Raw genomic sequence first — 21767 nt, 5'->3', positions numbered from 1 at the left:
GTGGTCTGTAGATGAGGGTGCCTCTGAGGGTCATCTTTGGGTTGGTGTGAATCTGGAAGTGGAGGTGCTCGGCGGCGGCGAAGGTGTCGCTGGAGTCGGTCGTGATGCGGATGGTGTTCTTGTGGACGATGGCAATGCCTCCTCCGGTCTGGTTGACGCGGTCCCTCCTGATGATCTTGTACCCGTCCGCGATGGCGATGTCGGGGGCTGAGGAGACGTTCATCCAGGTTTCCGTGAGGAAGGCGATGTCTGGTGATGTTGTGTCGAGGAGGTCCAGAGGTCCACGGCGTGTCTGTGGACGGAGCGGGTGTTGAGCAGGATGCACTTGAGGTTGCTGCTGGTGCTTGGCTTGGCGGGCGCGGTGCAGTTTCGGAGGCAGGTGAACTTGCAGGTTCTGCAGGTGAAGGGTCCGTGAATGTGTTTCGGGGCGGCCCGGCAGCAGGTGGGGTTCCGGCCGGCTTTGAGGGCAGCGGCGTCGTAGGTCTGTCGGGTTGTCTTGCATCGGTGGGGGCCAGGGGTCCTGGCACTGGGCGCAGTCCTGGCACTGGGCGCAGTCCAGGCGCGGATGGGCGCAGACGGGCTTACGTTTGGTGCGCCTTCGGCGCGCAATCGGCGCGCCCCCTGCGCGTACGCGTGGACTCCGCCATAAATGGTGTAGTGGGAGGGGCGGAGCGAGGGAGGAGCAGCTGGGAGGCGGGAGCGGGGTGGCGAGTGGGGAGGGTCGAGGGAACCAGCAGGAGTGGGGGCGGGACCGCGGGGGAGCAGCGGCAGGGAGCGGGGTGGGCAGCAGCGGGGACGGAAGCGCTGGGGAACAGAACAGAGACAATACCAACAGGGCAACACTACGGCGAACGGTGGCAGGGCAGTACACGGGGCAGGCTGAACAGGACAATCAGGACAGCAGCACAATACAGATAAAACAAATCAGGGCGATATTACAGACCAGGCAGGGCAGTACACGGGGCAGGCAAACTGAAAAACTAATCACATTCGATAAACCAACAGTAAATAAAATAGGACTATGCAACAAAGCAATGGAACTTGTGCCTCTTGATACCCAAATTGCAACAATTCGTGAAGGTACACCAATCTACAACGATGTAGCTTCAGAATGTACAAACGTAACAAAAGAAAATGCAAAGATCAATGGAAATCCGGAAGCGATCCCACCAATTGACAGAACTGCATCTGGCTATTTTATCAACTTTGATGACTTTTCTGATGATCCAAGTGAACATGGAGACAAGCCAGCAACAAAAACTTTCAAAGAAAAATGACTGAGCTGTTTCACCAACTGAAAGAGACATATCTGATCTCACCATGGATTGAATTTTGGACTGTGTTGGATGTACTTTTCCTCCTGCTTTGGCTTATCATGGTTTTATGTTTTGGTAGATTCATTGATGGAAAATATAGTACAATCGACACAGCAAGTCAGAACATCAACTTGGTCCTAAAGTCTCACAGACCCTCTCACATCGAGAAAAGAAAACTATCATCAGTGAACATGACAGCCAATCCAATACCTGGGGGCATTGCATGGGACAAAACGGACTATGATATTTATGGCCCGATTGAGCTCTTGAAGTATCTACACCAGTTCAAGATTTCCTTAAGTGATTTTTTGAAACCTAGTTTCTTTTCTGATGATTGGGATTTTGAAAATATTAATAATATGATGTCAGATTTAATAATGTCAGCTAAGTTTACAGAACATGATTATTTACAGGGTTCATCAAATTATGAAGAATTATACTGTTACAACCACTATGGTCATCACTATTTGCATAAATCTACACAACCTAGAAATATTGTTACTTACAATCAATGGAAACACTGCCCAACCCCACCTAAAGGAAGTTCTAAAACATTTTTCGAGAAATTTCCATACTTCTCGGGGTTTAACATCAGTGATGCAGAAACGGTTTATTTTAAAATGTTAAATAAGACAGGAATGAAAAACATGCTGACAAATACTAAACTGATTTATTCTGAAAAGTTTTATGACAAAATGTCTACATTTGGTTTTCAATTTTGGAAAAATAACATTGAAACAAAAACCATCTGGGGAACAAAAGACTGGCAGGTACAAGGTCTAGATAAAATCAGCCGAAGACATACGAATGGTGCTGGACGCGGGGGCTGGAGCCGCCCTGATCCTACTGGACCTATCGGCGGCCTTCGATACGGTCCACCATAAATTATTGGTGGACCGTTTGAGGGCCAGTGGGATTCAGGGAAAGGCACTCGACATCTTGAAAGCCTTCCTATCTGGGAGGACTCAGTCGGTGGCCTTAGGGGACTTCGAATCTGAGCCATTTGTGCTCCCCTGCGGAGTCCCACAGGGGTCTTCCCTGAGTCCGACTCTTTTTAATGTTTGTCTCCACCCTAGCGCCAGTAATCCGATCCTTCGGATTTAATCTTACATCCTACGCTGACGACACGCAGATCATGGTGTCGCTGCGTCAGGGAGAATTGGACAGCACAGCAGATCGGTTTAGATGCTGCATGCAGGAGGTGAGCAACTGGATGGCAGGAAACTGCCTTAAGCTCAACTCTGCAAAATCAGAAGTGCAACTGTTTGGGGCAAAAGACAATTTTTGGTCACCTCGCTGGTGGCCAGAGGAAATGGGGTCCGACCCCCCCTCCCCCCCCCCTCTCCAGTGGCAAAGGTAAAAAATCTGGGTGTCCTGATGGACGATTCTCTGTCCTTCAGGCCACAAATCAATGCACTGTCCTCGGCTACCCATTACGTGCTTAAAACTATCGGAAAGTCCTGCCATTCCTTCCGGTGGAACATAAGAAGACAGTAGTGACCGGACTGGTGATGTCCCGATTAGATTACTGCAACGCTCTGTTTCTGAATGCCCAGCAGGGACTTCTAGATAAACTTCAAATCCTGCAGAATGCAGCAGCACGCCTGATCACAGGCACTCCCAAGTTCGCCTCAGTCTCCCAAGACCTTGTAAAGCTACATTGGATGCCAGTGCGGAAAAGAATCTTGTTTAAGTCACTCTGCGTGATTTTCAAGGCGCTGCATGGCCTGGGCCCCCAATGCTTGAGACCTTTCTTCCAGTGGTATAAGCCAGTGCGAGCTCTACGATCAGCCGAGCAGGGAATCGATGATGAGACAAATGAAAGAGGGCCCACAAGAGACGCCTCGTGCTCTGTACTTTAGGGTGAAGGACATGGCGGACCGTTGGCTAAAACCAGCCTCTACAGACAAGGACGGAATTATGGCAAAGATATATCTAGAGCAATACCTAACCTCCTTACATCCCCCCATCCAACGTTGGGTTCAACAACAGGCAAACCTCACCCTAGAAACTGCAGTAGAAATACTGGGTCGTCCAGAATTTGCAAAAAAAGAGCGAGAACATATCCTCGTAGATCTCCATTTTCCCCATCCCATGGCACTGCGCGTATGCGGATGTTGTTCCGGCGGGAACGATTCTCCAAATCCTCCGTATGTGCCTGGAGGTCCAAATTCTGCTCTGTGAGCCGGATCACGTCTTGTTGTAGTTGGTGGACGTCGTTCGCCACACTCAGATTGTGGTCCTCCAGAGTAGCCACCCTCTCTCCAATGCCATCCACGTCCCTCCTCACCTCACGGAGGTCCGAAGCCAGTTGGGAACGGAGTTCCGAAATGTCCTCCTTAATAGAGGCAAAGAGCTCCATCATAAAGGCCTTGATCGCAGGAGCCTCATCGTCGCTTGGCTTAGGCGAAACACTAGGACCGGGAGACGCCGCTTGCTGGGATCCCCTCGAGGGGCCGTCCTTACCAGGCTACCCCTTGCGAAGTGTGGAGGACATTGCGGCGCCTTTGCACGCGCGTGTATGCAGGGCGAGGGACCTCAGTTCACCACCACCGGAACGATGTAAGCCCAGCCTCAGGCCGTTACTGTCCAAGTCCTGGCCTGGAAATCAGAGGCCCGTACCAGCAGTGCCCACGTGGGTATGGCGGAGCTCTCTTCTGTCGCCGCCGCTGATCGCTCCACGTCCTGCACCCTCAAGCCGCGTCCATCTATGCTTCTCAACAGGCAGGGCGGCCCAGAATCACAGGCCACCAGGAGATCCCCCCCAACTTCAGGGGGGGCCACTGCAATGCTAAAAGGTCGGGAGAGATCCCCCGTTGTCCCGTAGGAGCTATGTGCCAGTGTAGTGTAATGGCGGTTCCCCGCTGCCGCGTGGCCCAGCAATCGAGAGCCGGGGAGGTGGCGCAACCGCACTCTAGGGATCTCTTCTCTGGACCCCGCGGACCTCGTAACCCACAACGGCAATGTGGATCCAACGGCAGTCGTCGTGCTTCAACTGCCCATGCCGGGCCGGCTCCGCTAAGCAACGTGCTCGGTCTGTCTGTTCCGCTTCGGTTCAGGCAGTCGACAGCCTTCCACACACCTGGGGGCACCCTCAGCTATCTTAGGGCGGAGAGGGAACACAGCGATAATCAGGCCGGGAGCACCTCGATAGCTGGCTCAGCGATGGCGTCCGTCCCTCGTGCCGCAGCGCCAGAAGTACGGTTTCTTCCCTCACTCGAGGCCGGGGATCTCTAGGCTGCACTCCGCCGTGGCGCACGTGGAATTGTGTCACCTTCACCGTGTCTCCGGGGGCCGAAATTCCGGCACCGGATCGTGCTCCCCAACAGCAGGACCCACAGCAGGCAGGGGAGCGTCGGCAGCTCGCTGCTCCAGGGGCTAAAACAAAGCTAGGCAGATTTCAGCGCCGGAGGGACCGCACCACACGTCTTACTCCGTCGCCATCTTGGTCACGCCCCCAGGAATTTTATTTTTGTTCCTTCTGCTCCGATATGGCAAGCCAATTCACAGACAAGACTCCAGCAACGATGGAAGAAACGATCCTAGCAATACGATACCGAGACCGTATCACTAAGATCCTCGGATTGGCCCGGCTAAGAGATCTGAGTACAACCTGGTTTCTTTCATTCAGACCTATCTGGCAAGATTGCGTCTTACCTGTGCTTCGATGTCTGCTATGCGGAGAAGAATGCGTGTTGGACGTTTGTCTTACACTACCATCAGCAGTACCAATGGATATCGACGCTTTGCTTTGTCCTGTAACGACTCATGCAACGTGTTGTCCCCAGCGGCTACCGATTCTGATGACGGCATTCGTTGAGACTTCACCATTACGTATAGGTGGCGGTGAAGTACCAGAGGAAAGCAGCACCAAACAGGTACAACCTTCTGTGAGCATTGCTGATCCTAACATTGATGATAGCAATCACGCAGAGAACTGCACAGTTGCAGTATTTTCAAACTTGGTCGAACTTTTCAGTTGTAGACCAATTTTTTGCGAGTCTGTCTGATATGATGTTCTCCTCTGAACAACAAGAATGATTTTTTTAACAAGCACACAGCGTTCCTTGAACTCTGAAATTGGCCTTCAATTCTGTTAAACAAAGCAACTGAAAATATTTGGAACTATTTTTTTTTCTCCCCTGAAAGTGAAATAATTGTTCTTTCTAAATCCAAAATATTTACCAATTTTTCCGGCACATGATACTTTGCTTAAAGTAGAACTATTCCTTCTATTTTTAGAGACACTAGAGACAATATTTTACCTCAGCCTCTAGCAAATGTATATTATCGTATATTAATACATGATGAATGGTCTCGACCTTCTTTTCTGTATAAAGAGCCATTTCATGTGTAATTTCATTTCTAAAGTTTCGCAATTCATTTAGCTGAAATATATGCATTTAACTGAATGATAGCCTTGCTTGAAAAGACGTACAGTACCAATACTCATTTTTCGTGTATAATCCATACACCATTTCAAATGCAATTATGTATTTTGGGGTGGGTTGGAAAACACACATGCATCGTATGTTTACTATTGCTTATTTTTTAGTAATGAGGGGCATTAATCCGTGGAGTGGGTGTTGTATTTCTATCTAGGACCCGAACTCGATATTCCCGATACATGCCCTTGTGTGGTTATAATAAATAGTATCCTTATAAAGGCATAAGAATCAGATCCATATTTAGTAAATAGCCCATGCAGTCCAAAGCGCGGCAAGGCTACTCCCATAGACTCCTAGAAAGCACAACGCGTTCTTTAAACAAACCAAGCCTTCAGCAGCCCGGGAAATCCCCTCCTGCTTCTGTTTTGATTTACACAAGAACTCCTGGAGTCCAGAAAGAACTGTTAGTTCTTAGTGATGTCTTATGTCCAACCTTACGTCAAACCCAGCACCTTTCAGGTATAAATATACCAACGTTGCCTTAAGCAAACACTCGGTGGTGTGGAGCAGAGCGGTTATCTACTTATCCGGAGCCCAGCTGATCCGAGAGCCGAAGGAAACTGCCCCTCCCCTTTTGACGCGCTGGAGAAGCTGCCTTTTCTCACGCCGAGAAAATCCAGCTCCGGGGTTCCCAAGTTGACCTCGCGGGTTGCTGGGAGATCGAGTCCTAAAGTGCGAGATACAAGACCTCCTTCATTCTAGAACCAAGGTACGGAACTGATTAAAACCTTAGAGAGAATTCTTGATTCCTATACTTGGCAAAAAAAACCAACTTAACTTAAAAACTGCAACTTACTTACTCCTTCCCACGTATTAGGCTTAGGTCGGGTACACTGGGGTAGGCGTATCTTAGAAGCACCAGTTGAGTTTGTTAGTCAATGTTTTTATGTATGTATATATTTTATCTGTTTTAAAGTATCATATGGCTAAAAAACCATATCAATGCTTTTACAGTATTATTTCATAATACTACTTTTACTGTACGCACTTTACTTTATGATAAGTATTGCAATTATGGCAATTCATTTCTCTTGCATGAGAAAGAAGACTGCTCAATAAAATAACACCTTTTTATTGAAAACACCCGTCTCTCTATTTCTCTGCACTCTGGTGAAACTAAGCATGCACGATTGACTGAGTGAAATAGCTGCCTATTGTTTTCACAAGACTCTAGAGATACACTCTTTATTCTGAGGGAGCAAAGTTGTCATGTTTGTGCGGTTGTCAGAAACGGAATCCCTTCTTGTCTAATCAGGGAAGTTCACTCCTCCCTGTTCATTCAAGAAAGTTTCTAGTGACCTCTGAGCTAGCTGGCAAACCTACACTCTTTATTCTGAGGGAGAAAAGTTGTCATGTTTATGCGGTTGAATATATGGTTTTCACACTTGTGTAGAACTGCTGTCTTTAAGATAATGTATCTTCTCTGATTTTCAGACTACCATAAGTAGGTGCCCGATTGTTTTGCACGAGGTGTGTATGATCTGAACTAAGCCAGCAACGCTATTTTTATCTTCACTTGTTCGCCTCCATCGCCGCTTTGGGTGGCGTGCATGCACTGCTACTTGTTTTTAATTACTTTGTGAAACCTGTCACTCTTGTTATTGTATTTTTCTTTTTTGTCACCTGTTTTTACTCGCTTCAAGCGCCCCGGTCCACCGCAGCCTCTCGGGCTGATTGTTGTGGAGGGTGACTTGAATCGGATCTGTGGAAACCCTCACTTCCGGTTCCCCTTTCTAGACGCAGTCTTGGTTGGCGGTCTAGTTGCTGAGTGCTCCCGGTGGCTCCGATACTTGAATGAGCTATGGCGCGGCAAGCCCGTCTGCTCCCGTCTGCACCTGTACGTTGTCTCTCACCAGGACCCATGGTCAGAATCAGTCTGGACTGTATTCTTATTGCAGGGAAGAACTACTGGCTATCAATTCAAGGGCTACTTCGTGTAAGGCACCTCCACTTAACCCAGGGGCAGAAATATTTAGCTTCTCTGGTTGTAGTTATGTCATCTCTAACCCTTCACCCCTATCACTTGCATCTGCCATTCAACCTTAGGGCCGGCTGAAAATATTTCACCTTAATGTGAGGTCCCTGGCTAAACATAGTTTAGAAATCCATGAACTAGTCATAGGGGAAGTTCCGGACTTGTTTTTCCTGTGTGAGACTTGGATGACTGAGGACATGGTGGCTGAACCTAATCTAGCACTACCCTCTGGTTTCTCCATATGTACGATCAATAGGGAGTCCAGAGGGGGTGGTATCGCAGTGATTTTTAAATCCTGCTACTCCTGTCTTCTCAATAAGGAAGAAATTGAAGGCTGCAAGTGTTTTTGTTTTAGTATTTATGTGAGTTCTCATTTGACTCTATCAGGGCTCCTGGTATTCCAGCCACCAGGGCCGGCTGCCAAGTTCAAGGATGCCCTTTTGGAGGTAGTCACTTTGCTCGCTATGGGCACGGCTAATTTTAGCATTTTCGGGGATTTCAACTTGCACTTTGACTTAATTCATGACAGTGCAATTTGTAGTCTGCTTGCAGACTTGGCCGCATTTCAGCTGGATCAGTTGGTGTCTGGTTCTACGCATGTAGCTGGGCATCTGTTAGACCCCATATTTTCTAATATTCAGTCCACAAGGGTGGAGATGCCTAAACCCATGGACCGACCACTTTCTGGTAGAAATGTACGTTCAGATCACTGAGACTCCTAACTCAGACATCCAACAGCCGGTCTTTAAACACCCTTGGCGTAAGTTGAAGCTAGAGGATTTCCATGCTTTTCTCGCTGCTAACCCTTTGGGACTGCTGCATGACTCAGAGTCTGATTATGGCTTGTTTTGTGACTGGATCAACCATGGTCTAGATTCCCTTATTCCTGCTAAATGGTTTAAGAGGCGAACCTCTATCACCTGCCCGTGGTATAATGACTCTTTGATCGTTTTAAGGAAAGCCTGTAAAAAAGCGGAACACGAGTGGAGAAAGGATTATGACTGAGAAAAAGGTATGCTATCTTGCTAAGATTAAGCAGTATCATAGAATTATCTACAAAGTTCGTGCTGCTTACTATGCAAACGAAATTAAGATTAGTCCTAATCCAGCTAAATGCATTTTTAAAATCCTTAAAGACCTCAGGACTAGGAAAGTTACTGTGCCCATCATCTCGTCTGCACAGCAGTGTGATGACTTAGCTACCTTTTTCGTGGAGAAATTCCGCGCCATTTATCAGTCTTTTCCACAAATGTCTATTCATTCTACCACATCGCCTCCTGGAACTGGGTCTCGGCCAACTTTGGCAGCTATTCCTTGCATGTCACAGGAGGAGTTCACTCGGCTGAGTGGTAAAATTAAAACTGTTTCTCCATCCGACCCTCTGAAGCCGGTGCAGTTTAGAGTGTCATTTTCTATTCTTCGGGCCCCTCTTTGTCATATAGTTAACTCCTCTTTTTCCACTGCAACTGTTCCTGCGTTATGGAAACAGGCAAGGGAATCTCCCATTCTTACAAAACCAACGCTGGACCCAGCTAAGCATGAACATTTTAGACCTATATCTCTTCTCCCCTGGGTGACAAAGATTACAGAGGCACATGTTAATAGTGTGCTTACACAGTTCCTGAATTCCAATAACACCTTGGATCCATCACAAAATGGTTTCAGCCCGGGCCACATTATGTAGACATCTCTCCTGGCCACTACTGAACATCTACAGACCATTCTTGATTCTGGTCACAGTGCGGCACTGTTCCTGTTCGATCTCAGTGCCGCCTTTGACACGGTTTTACATGGTATTCTGTTACAGCGGCTAGAGGAGGCGGGGTGACTGGTCTGGCTCTGGAATGGTTCAGATCCTTTCTGACCGAAAGATCTTTCTGAGTGTCTGCCCTCCCCGTTTCTCTCTCAGGTCCATTCCATCGACCAGAGGGTACCCCAGAGCTCAGTATTGAGCCCTTCGTTGTTCAATCTGTAAGTTCAGACTCTAGCAGCGGTCGCCAGGCAGTGGGACCTTACCATGGTCTCATATGCTGACGACCCGCAGCTTGTTGTGACCTTGGCTGAAGGCTCCTCTCCGAATGCCTCCAGGTTTAGAGATGGGATGGCGGCTGTGGCTGAATGGATGGCTACCAACTGCTTGCAACTAAATGCCAACAAAACTGAGGTTCTGTTGGTTGGGAAGAACTAGATGCGTGTGAAGCGAGCATTGGTGGCCGACTGTTCTGGGTGACATCCCCATTTCAAAGGAAGTGGTAAAAAATCTGGGTGTATGGATGGACTCTTCTCTCAGTTTTCAGGTCCACACTAGGAAAGTGGCTGGCACGTGTTTTGGCCTTCTGCGGGGTCTTAAGCCCCTTTTGAAGTTCTTTGAACCATCGACACGTCAGCTGATTGTCCAGTCAATTATTTTATCTTGCCTGGACTATGCCAGCTCCCTTTTGTAGGGGGAAAATAAGGCTGAAATGCTTTGGATGCAACGTGTCCAAAATGCTGCTGCCAGAACCTTGGTGGGACTCCCGCGATTCTGTCCTGTTGCTGGCATCATTCGGAGACTTCATTGGCTCCCTATGGAGAAGCGTATTCAATTTAAGTCTCTCCTTTAAGATTTTGAAACTTGCTATGCCAAGCCTGCTGAGTAACTTGCTTACTCCTATGTCTACCGTCGACAGCTGCGTTCTGCGGGGCAGCACCGGTTTTTGTTCCACGGGTAAAGCGCTGCCGCGCTGGGGGGCGTTCCTTTCGCTGTCTGGCGGCTAGGTTATGGAACTCCCTGCCTGTGCAGATTCACAGTATAGAGTGTCTGCTTGTCTTCAGGAAAGCCATTAAAACGTTTCTCTTTCCTTCAGTTTAGCTCTGGTGGTTGTCTGGCGACGCTGTTTCAGGTGCTGTGTTTGTTCTGCCTCATTGATGCTGAAAGCGCCGGGACGCCCCTTTGCTGGGGCAGCTGTGCGCAATACAAGCCCCGATAACATAACATAACATAACATGGGCAGTCTGATGAGCGAGAGCGCCACCTTAGACAGGATACTTCCTTGGGGAGGTGGCTAAGCTAGAGGGGTTACAAACGTATGACTGGGTAGACATATCCATATTGGTTGATCTGATGGACAGGAGTAGCATTTAACGTTCTGAGGAGCTGGGATCTGAATTTGAGGTGTAGCCTACACAGTAGAATATAACAGACGGAAATATTTATTTTTCAATGAGAACCGGAAAATGCATGACTTTGCCGCACAAAACGTCCTTGGCACCATATAGTGTCAAACAGTATAAATGCCCCCACTATAACCCATTACCCAACCGGGCCATGCTAAGCCAAATAATTTGCCCTTGATCCATTAACAAGGCTCCTGAAATCCTCGTACCTACTTCTTCTCGCGTTTTGGGAGCATGGCTCACATTACGTAATTTATGTAGAGGGGCATATCGCCCAACAATTTTTAACAGAAACCTTGTTGTACTCCCAACCAAAATCAGGGAAAGACTTTGATATTGTTAAAAGGACTCTGATCCACATATTTGTATGGCTGGGACATCATAGAGTCCTTGCCTGAGAAGCTAATCAAAGCCAGGCAGGCTCTACCCCACTTGTGGAGAGAACACTTGCTGGTAATAAATACTATTATTTGGATAAGGAAGAATATAAAATCGCTTAAGTTAACCTCCAAAGTTGTTAATGATGAGGTTACCATTAGTGAGATTAAAAGAAAAACTGGATGTCTTGGGAATACTTAGTGATTTCTATGTTGAATGTCACTGTTAACCCATTCATACACATCCTTGATTTGGGGTGGGACTGGACTACTGGAAAGAGGAATTTGAGGACTGGGAAATTGGACAACGAGGGAGATAGAGAAATGATGAAAGATTACTTGGAGGAGCAAATTCAATGAAAATATTCAACAAAGGGAGTAGGAAAGAATGTAGGAATAATTGAGAACTTGAATGAATGAGGAAAAGAAGGAAATAAAGGCAAATTTCTTTATAAGTACTGGAAAAACACCATCCTTCTGATTGTGTATGGAGCAAAACAAAACAAACACTGATAACCACTGATGTTTACAATGTTTAAAAAGATTGGAAAACACTGGGGGAAAAAAACCGGATCTGCCAACAATTAGAAACTGAAAACAGGAAAGCCTAGGCATATGGCAACTCTTTTTGGATTTTAATGCCTGTATGAAGGAAGTTGGCCTTCGACATTGTACCTCTGTACAGTCATGTAACTTTTTGGTGACTTGCAATGTTCTCATACTGTATAGTTGAGGAGGTACATTATCCAATGTATATTTCGGATTTTGCCCCAAAGTCTTGCTTTCACTAAAAGCGAGATTTGCGCAAGATATAGAATGAGCCACAATGATTGTAAGTATTTGCAAATTTTTTTTTTTTTTTTTTTTTTTTAAATATATTTTTATTGCAGGAATCAGTACAACAATACAGTAACGACCAGCATCATATTATAGCCAACTCTTACTAGATATAGCCCACCGACCCCCTTCCATAGCACTGCTATACCGCCAAGCGGCCCATATTCCTGGGGTTGGGCGGCGAATGTAGCTGGGGTCAGTAGGATGCTGGAGCTGGTCCGGATAACACACTGTCCGTCATCTGCTTTTCTAGACAAACCCCAACCCCCAAAAAGATACCCCCCCCCTCAAACTACCAGTCATTGTGAAACTCCCCCCTCGCCCCCCCCCCACCATCAGCGCCAGGGAGTTTTATCACTGTAGGATCCACTGCTTGACCCTCGGGGAAGGTAATAGTGCTGTTAATGCTAGTGTCTAACGGGACTCGGGTCTAGTTGCTTCTTCGCTTTCGGAGTCGCTGGGGGTACAATAATCCCTGAGGGCCTGCACCAACGTTTCCCATTCTAACGCGGCCTCCTGCGCCTTCTCATTGCTGTGCCTCCAAGCCAACTGATATCGCAGCGCGCTCTCACCCGCCGCCCATTTCAAAAGTTCAACGTGCCATCTGCTGCCCGTAGGACCAGCGCGTGTCTTCCAGTTCCTGGTCACCTCTCGCTTAGCCAGTAGGAGCCCCAGGTCTATAAATTTACTAGTAATTTTATTCCGGGGGGTATGGGGGAACCAGTGCAGTAGCCCTACCGCCGCATCAAACGATAAGTGCCTCCCCGTCACCTCTTCTAAAGTCGCCGCCACCTCCTGCCAGTAGGACGTCAATCCGGGACAGGCCCATAGCATGTGTAGGAGGTCCGCCTCCTGAGCCGGGCACCTAGGGCATTCCGCCGAGGCTGTGGCAAAATAACGCCTGATCTTAACCGGGGTCAGGTACGCCCTATGAAGAACATAGTAGTGGACCAGTTGGAAACGGGCGCTACGTGTACCCTTCCATGCTCGCCTCACCAGCTGGGACCAGGTCGTCTCCGGGATCTCCCTACCGATGTCCTCTTCCCAGCGGGACTTCAGTGTGGTGAGAGGGACCAACCCCTCGGTAATCAACCTGCCGTAAAGGCAAGTGACCGCCTTCACTGTGCCCGCCGACATCATTACATACTGGCACACCTGAGACAACTGAGGTTCCTCTAGTCCGTTTTGCCAGTACGCCTGGATCACTCGCACAATGGCCGAGTGCAGCAGAAAGTCGCCCCGGGGGATCCCAAAGCGGTCGATGAGATCCTGAAAGGACAGGAGCACTCCGTCCTCATACAGGTCCCCTACGAGCTGTAATCCCGAATCCTCCCAGTCCGCCAGTCGCGACCAGTCTCCTCCGTGGGGGAGGGCCGTCAGCATCCCCAATGGTATTTCAGGTGCAAATGGGGTCCGCAGGTGACCTCTGTTATGAGCCCGATTCCAACAGAGTCGGATAGTCCGCTCCTCCATCGACAGGTCCCGAAGGACTAAACGCTGTCGCAGCGCGATAAAGGAGAGGACGTGCCTGGCTATACCCGTCCCTCTACCGTCTTCCGGGCCTCTGAACTCCCTGGCTATCTCTTGGGTGTATGTCTGGAGCTGCGCCGCCAGGTAGTACTTCTCAAAGTCCGGCACAGCGAGCCCCCCTTCGTCCTTCGGCCTCATCAGGGTATTGAGGGCCACCCGCCGTCGGCCCGTGCCCCAAAGGAACCCGACCACCATAGAACGCAAGCGGCGAAACGTAGCCGGTGGGACCCATATCGGCAAAGTCCGAAAGTAATACAATAGTCGGGGGAGCGCCACCATTTTGAGCAGGGCGATGCGTCCTGCCACGGAGAGCGGCAGCGTGGCCCAAAAATCCATGCTGCCTCGGAGTGCTCGCATGCAACGGGCAATGTTTCCGTCTAGGAGGTCGGGCTGGTCGTGGTACACGAATACCCCAAGGTATTTAAAGCAGTCGGGTTCCCATCTGATCTCCCTACTTAGCGCCGGAGTGGGGACACCCCTACGCATCGGGAAGAGGCAGGTCTTAGACCAGTTCACTCGTAGGCCTGAGACTTCTCCGAACTCCGTTAACGCTAATTCCGCTCCCCGTAATGCGTCGACCGGGTCCTCCAGGAAGAGCAACAGGTCGTCCGCATAGAGCGAGACGTAATGCGGGCCCGCCGCTGTCCATAAGCCCGTATAGTGGGCTCCCGAGCGAAGATGCATCGCTAGTGGCTCCACCGCTAGTGCAAAAAGAAGCGGGGATAAGGAGCACCCTTGCCGCGTGCCACGCTCCACCGGATATCGCGATGAAATCAAAGGGCCCGATCTAACCCTGGCTGAAGCGGAAGCGTAAAGAACTGCTGTCCATTTGATAAATCCCTCCCCGAGGCCGAATCTCCGCAATACCGCGCTCAAGTAGTCCCACTCCAGGCTATCAAACGCCTTCTCCAGGTCCACCGACAAAACTACCGGGGACGGGGCATCCACGAATGGTTCCCCAAGCAAGCGAAACAACCGTCGGATGTTCATGGTCGTATTTCGCCGTGGGATGAAACCGGCTTGGTCCTCGTGTACTAGGGAGCCCATATGTCCTAACAGCCTCGAGGCCAAGATGCTGCTCAATATTTTGTAGTCCACCGTCAGCATTGAGAGGGGACGGTAGGACCCCGGGTCAGACGAGTCTCGGCCTGGCTTGAGGAGAGGAACCACCAACGCCTCACACATCGAGCCGGGGAGGCGACCCAGCCTCTTCGCCTCCCTGTAGACCACCAGTAAACGAGGGGCCAGAAGGTCAGCATAAGCTGCATAGAACTCCACCGGCAGGCCATCTAGGCCCGGGGTCTTGTTCCTCGCCATCCGTTTGATGGCCCCGCGGATCTCCCCCAAGCCTATGTCAGATCCCAGGGCGTCTGCCACTTCCTGTTCCACTGTGCGGAGTTCCAGCGGGCGAAGATAGTTATCGAGCCGGTCTGGGTCACGCGCGGAGCGACTACGGTATAAACACTTGTAATAATGCCGGAAGCAAGTAAGAATCTCCGGTTGGGTGCACACCTCGGTCCCATCCGCCCTACGCATCCTAGTCGTCGTTTGGGACTGGCGCGTAGGGTTGGCCAACCACGCCAGTAACGCGCTCGACCTGTCGCCCTCCGCTATGGATCGGACCGTGTAGGCCTTATAATCGAAACAGCGGAGCCGTTCGACCTCCACCGCCACCGTCTCCCTCGCCTCTACCGTTTGTGTTTGCAATTCCGGGCGTCCGGGTCGGCTAATTTCGAGCGCGCGGAGCGTTCGGTCCGCTGCGTCCAAATCAGCCAGGATAACACGTCGCATGCCCACCCTCTTAGAGATACAGTACCCCCTCACCACCACCTTGAAAGCGTCCCATTCGAACGCCCTAGTACTCGCGGAACCGCCGTTGGATGCAAAATAATCCGTGATTCTCTCCCCTAAGTCTGCCTTGAAGACACTGTCCTCGAGGATCTCGGGGCGCATCTTCCAGGTAGGTACCGCTGGCGTCCTAGGGAACCAGCGAATGTCCAGCAGGAGGGGGTTATGGTCCGATATGGTCCGCGATAAATACTCCGATCGGACCGCTGCCGAGACTAATTCGGACGAACCAAGAAAGCCATCCAGTCTGACATGCAGCTCATGAAGGCTCGAAAAGTACGAATAATCTCTAGACGCGGGGTGATGCGCCCTCCATATGTCCGTCAAACCCCAGCGGGTCTGCCAATCTTGACGGCCCTTAGCCGTCCGCCGGACCGGGGAGTCGGGGAGCGGGGGATGCGAGCGGTCTATGTCTACATCTACCACGGAGTTAAAGTCTCCCCCCAGCAGGAGGGGACCGGTGAAAAGGTGGGCCAACGAGCCCGATAACCCGGAGAGGAAGGCAGTCTGGTCCACATTAGGGGCATACACACAGCAAACATTCAAGTCCCTCCCTCCTAGCGTGCCTGATATGGCCACGAAACGCCCCTCTGGGTCCAACACTGTCCTCGTGACCTGGAAGGGGACTCCTGCCCTGATCCATATTAGCGCCCCCCTGGCATAAGCAGAGTACGCCGTGGAGAAGACCTGCCCTCGCCACCTACGCTGAAGCGCCGCCCCTTCCGCCTTGTTCAGATGCGTTTCCTGCAGCAGCGCCATTTGCACTCCCCTACGCACTAAATAAGCGTGGACCTTGTGACGCCTAGACATAGTGTGAAGCCCCCTCACGTTCCAAGTAATACATTTCAAGTTAGCAACATCAGCCATTGTCCCAAAGTGTTCTTGCACAGTCTCCCCGTCCGGGTCCCCACAAAGAAAAAACATCAATCCTCCCAGCGCTGTCGGCGGCCATTTTCCCCAACCAGAACCAAACCCCCCAAAAACCAACAAAACCCCCTCCCAACCACCCCAGAACAGGACCCAAACTGCACCATCTAGATCCCATCCAAACTTCTACGGAGAACAACCCCAAAAACCCCACTAGTCCTACGGTCGCCACCGTAGGAAGGCCTTATGGGCCAGGTGCGGGCTGAGCGGAGGCAGTGGGCCCTCGTCGCCCAGGCTACCAGGACTATAATAAGCCCCCCCGCGTCAAAATCTTTCGGGGCAAGAGTAGAAGCCCCCCAACCCTCCCTCTTCCATTGTCAGCAATAAAGAACGGCAGCCGCCTCCCCCCTGCCGGGCCCCCACCCAAAACAAGGCAACCTATCCCATTACCCTTGTCCGTCCAAAAGGTCCTCCACCGATTTCGGTGTGATCACCGGTGTGTGGGTACTGTCTGCCACTGAGTCTTCCGAGTCCGATGGTGCCCCCTGAGCACCCGGGTTTTCCTCCTCCTCCTCGACGTCTTCGCCCCTTGCTCCCGACAGTTCCGACAGAACTTCCAACACTCCCCTCCGCTCAGATGATGTCTCCGCTGTCGAGGGTCCTCCCGTGCGGCCGCGGCGGTTCCTGACCCTTTTAGATCGCCTCCTTTGTTCCGGCTCCTCCGCCTGATGGGTCGAGGCGTTGTAACCATCCTTCCCTGTTCTGTACAGTTCGAGCCAGTCACAGGCCTCCTCCGGGGTGTCGAAGAACTGGGTTTTGTCGTCGACAATGACTCGGAGCCTCGCGGGAAATAGGAGTGAATATTGGATGCCCTCACTCCTGAGTTCACGCTTAACCGCCAGGAAGGAGAACCGCTTGCGCTGCGTCTCGTAGGTATAGTCAGGGAAGATATTCACCTGGCTGTTTGCAACCTGGAACGGGCCAGTGTGTCTGGCGGCATTTAGGATCAGGTCTCTGTCCCGGAAATGTAGCAACCGTGCCACCACCGGCCTCGGGGCTCGTCCCTGCTGTGGGGGCCGCGCTGGAACTCTGTGGGCCCGTTCTAGAGTGTAAAAGGAGGACAGGCCCTCCGGGACCACCGTGTCTCGGAGCCAGGTCTCCAGGTAGCGCACCATATCACCTTCCTCAACCTTTTCCGGCAGGCCCACTACCCGAATGTTATTCCTCCTGTTTCGGCCTTCCGCATCCTCCGCCCTCCGTTCGAGAGACTCGATTCGGGACATGGCATCCTTTATCGTCGCAGCCAGGGTTCTCTGCGCCGGTTCGATAGTCTTCACCGTACTCTCCACCTCCTTGACCCGGTCCGAGAGTTTACCGTGGTCTGCCCTAAGGAGGCCCAGGCCAGTCGCCACCTGGGCAATGTCCTGTTGTAGGGCTGACCGAGTTGCCTCTATGGCTTCCAGTACACGGTCGAATTGTTGCTGGAGTGGTGCGCCACCAGGTCTTTTAGGATCTCCATGTTCTTCCTTGTCTTGGGCCTCAGAGTCCGAGGTGGCCTGGCTGGATCCCTTGGCTCCTCTAGGTTTCCCCATGCTGCCAGGGGCTCTCCGCAAAGGTCCCGGAGTAGTCGCCTCCGTGTGCAAGTGCCCAGCACGACTTTCCCGGGGTTTCGCCCTCCAGTCTGGAATGGGCGATCTCCTTCTCCAGAGCCTGTGGAGGCTCCGCCGTTTCGGCTCACGCCACCGCCACGGCGTCCGAGGGCACCGATAAGGGGGCGGAGACACCCGTCTCCAAGTCGGGCAGGCCCGTTCACCCACTATAGCTCCGGGGGGAGGGCCACCAACTCCCCCGGTTGTCCTGTGGCGCCCGAGTGTCGCGCCATCCATGTAGTTGGGGTGGCCAGTAACTCGCAGCTAGTTGCGGAGTCGCGGTGCCGACCACTGCCTAGAACTGAGTGCACCCGTGCCCGGTGCCCTCTAACGCTTGGGCACCCGCCCGGTCGTCTAAACGAGTATGGTCCCGCCGTAGAGGGTCCGAACCAGCCAATGTCCAATGTCTAAAACAACTGAGGCTGGTGAAGCCGGGTGCCGGGCGACACCCGCGAGACCTCCTCAACTCCGTAGGTTCGATCAAGGGGACAAAGGGGTCCGGGCGCCATATTGGGTCGCACTCCGCCACTCCGCAAACTTCGGCATTTCTTCAAAGCCACCTCCGTCCAAACTCCACCAGGGCCCTCGGGAGGGTGTCGTTGCCTCGCTCAACCGAATACGGGGTCTGGGGTGCCCCTCAGCCTCCGATGTTCAGGATAATTCCGGGCTCAGTCCCGGAGCCGAGCTCTCAGGCGACCATCGCCATCGGCGCCCAAGCCACGCCCCCAAGTATTTGCAAATTATGACTGCATCTGTTTCACAACTCTTTGATTCAGTCTGTGCAGAAGTGTGACTACAAGTTCACTGCAAAATTATTAAAGCATACTTCTGAACCTCATGCACAACATCATACTCGCATAATAAAACCATAGTCTGATACTTCTTTTTCCGAAAGCGTTTTCTAAAAATGTAGACATTTTTTAGAGGTTATTTTATTGTAGATTTGCACAGCTCCTTAGCTGTACAAATCTACAATACAATGACCTCTAAACCATGTCTACACTTTTAGGAGTAAGAGCAGAGAACAACTGGATCCTTCAGTGGACAAATGCAATATCAGTTATATTAGTTATTTATTTCCCTTCCATTCCCTCGTCCTTGGTCAGAGAAAGGAAACTCCCATCAGTTGGTAAGTGCTTGTTTGTACCAGAGTTGTATTTAAGACAAGAATGTTCCCATGGTTTGTATTGACAACACCATTTAAAGTAAATCATATGACTAGCTTCAGCCAGTCCCTAGTACAGACGAATAATTTGCTTAAACAATACAGTATCATACTTCTAATATTTATTTTAGGTTTAAAGTATTTTATTCAGCATGACACACCATGACAAATACACGGCAACATAAGACTGGCGTTAGAAAGAGTGCTTGAGCCCGGCATGACACAACATTTTAATGCAAACACCCCCCCCCCCCACCCCAACTCCTAACCACCCCAGCCCAACTCCCCCCTCCTACCCCACCCGTTGTCCAGTGCACCACCGTCATGCAACCCATACTCCCAAGCTGGAGATGTCCAGGAAGAGGGACTCAACCCATTCACTGATCCGGCGTCGGCGGGCCCGTGAGCCGCAGGAGGCGGAGGTACTTAGGGCAGGTGAGTTCCCTGAACTCTGTAAGCAGCAGAGAGTGAAACGGTTGCCAAAGTTCATTAAATTGCGCTATGTCCCCTGCCACCAATAGTGACAGTTTTTCCATACCTAACACATGCCACAATCTATGGAGCCAGCCTGTGACTGTAGGCGGTGTGTCCGTGCGCCAGTGTATCAGAATATTCTGAACAGCAGAGCCAAGGGCGATGGCGATCTGCCTACCTCTTCTGGACCTGAGGGGATACATAAAGTCATTTGGGAGTCCTAGTAATGTATATGCCGGGAAGCGCGGGAGTTCAATGCCAAAGTGAGAGTCTACTTCATCTAGCACCTCCTTCCAATAACCAGCTAAAAGAGGACAATCCCACAGAATGTGTGTGAGCTTACCCCGTTGTCCGCACCCTCGCCAGCACGTGTCTGCCTTACTATGGTCGAACTCATTAACTCGCTCAGGTGTATAGTACCAGTAAGCGGACACCTTGGTGAAGGTATCAGTGAGGCCCATGTGGTATGCTGAGTGGCGCGCCCTATAAGAGATGTGGTCCCATTCTTTGGGGCTCATAGTCCTCCCAAGTTCCCGCTCCCATCTAGCCCTCCCGGGGTTATGAAAGTGTGTTGAAGGCAGTTGTAATAACCGATACAAATCCGAGATCAGCTTCGAGTCTGACGTGCGCGACAGCAGCCATCTCTCACACGGCAAGAGCAATCTATCCGCCATTTCCCTCACTTGTAGCTGGAGGGCCCAATGCCGGGCCTGCATATAACGATGTCTCTCGGCTTCGGGGAGAGAGAATTCCTGACGGAACTGCGTGAACGGGATGACCCCCTCAGGGCCGTATAGATGACATAACCCCCTGCATCTCGCTTGCCGCCAATGCGTAAAGGCTCCTTTCTCCATTCCGGGAGAAAAAGCCGGGTTGTCCACCAGCGGCGAGAGCGGCAACGGGAATGATGTGAGGTCATACCGGAGGTAAGTAGCATCCCAAACCCGCAGAGGCACTCTAGTGATAAAAGAGGCGTAGAGATTCTTAGGCCGATGGGCCCGGTGCAGGAACGGTATCTCCTGCAGAGGCCGCCCGCCACTGCTTGGTCTTGAAAAAGCCAATGCTTGTCCGACTCCCATCTGCACCATTCTACTAAATACCTCAATTGCGTCGCTTGAAAGTATTTACAGACGTCTGGAATGCCCAGACCTCCAGCATCAGGGGGCAAGAGGGAGAGGGCCCTGCGCAACCTGGGCTTCTTCCCTTGCCAGATAAAGCGAGCCACATCTGACTGCAGTTGCGGGATCCATCCCGTGGGTGGTTGTAGCGGCAGGGCCCTAAACAAGTATAGCACCTGCGGTAAGATCGTCATTTTAACGGCAGCAATCCTACCTAGCCAGGAGAGGATGCCGCGATTCCAGCGGCTCAGTTCTTCTCTGATCTTAATTCCCAGGGCCAAATAATTAGCCAAGACCATGGCCGGCAATGTGGGTGCTATCTGAATCCCCAGATACGGTATCGCCTCCGAGGACCAAAGCAACGGGAAGCTATTCTGCAGAAACGCCCTGGTGGCCGGTTCAAGGGAGATATCCAAAGCCACCGACTTCCCCATATTCATTTTAAAACCCGAGACCGAACTGAACGCGGTCAGTTCCTCCATACAAGCCGGCAGCGCTATCCGGGGTGTAGCCAACGTGAAGATGACGTCGTCAGCATACAGACTGATCGTATGGGTAAAGCCACCCATCCGTATCCCTTCCACTGCCGGTTGGGTCCGCACCCTTTGGGCGAGCGGCTCCATATATAAAGCAAAGAGCAAGGGTGAAAGTGGGCAACCTTGTCTAGTGCCTCTCTCAATGGCGAAGGCCGCGGAGGTGTGGCCGTTCACTCGAACCGCGGCTGACTAATATTTATTTTAGAATCAGATAGCACTTGGAACTGCTTTCTTGTCAACCAAAGAGCCCATTGCATTGTGGTTTCAAGATCTGAGTCTGATCGTATTATGTTGTCTAGATCCAGACTTATTGCTTTCTTAACACCATCACTGCTATTGATATTTTCCTCCGGTGCTGAATTCTTTGAAAGTCCATTGTTCATGACGAGCTGGGCTCGTCATCAGCGTGCGAGGAGGCTACGCCATGACGAGCCCAGCTCGTCATGAGTGTGGAAGGGGTTAAGTACATAT

At 51.1% G+C, this 21767-nt stretch overlaps 1 protein-coding gene across 4 annotated transcripts in view; it reads left to right on the top strand.

Annotated features, from left to right (window-relative positions):
- RUFY1 (RUN and FYVE domain containing 1) overlaps nucleotides 1-21767 on the top strand; it is a 717137-nt gene that overhangs the window by 388107 nt on the left and 307263 nt on the right. The window lies entirely within an intron of this gene.

The sequence above is a fragment of the Lissotriton vulgaris genome, chromosome 7, assembly GCF_964263255.1.
Source record: "Lissotriton vulgaris chromosome 7, aLisVul1.2, whole genome shotgun sequence".
NCBI lineage: Eukaryota > Metazoa > Chordata > Amphibia > Caudata > Salamandridae > Lissotriton > Lissotriton vulgaris.
Note: the sequence above shows the minus strand (reverse complement) of the source record. Positions and strands in the feature narration are given on the sequence as shown.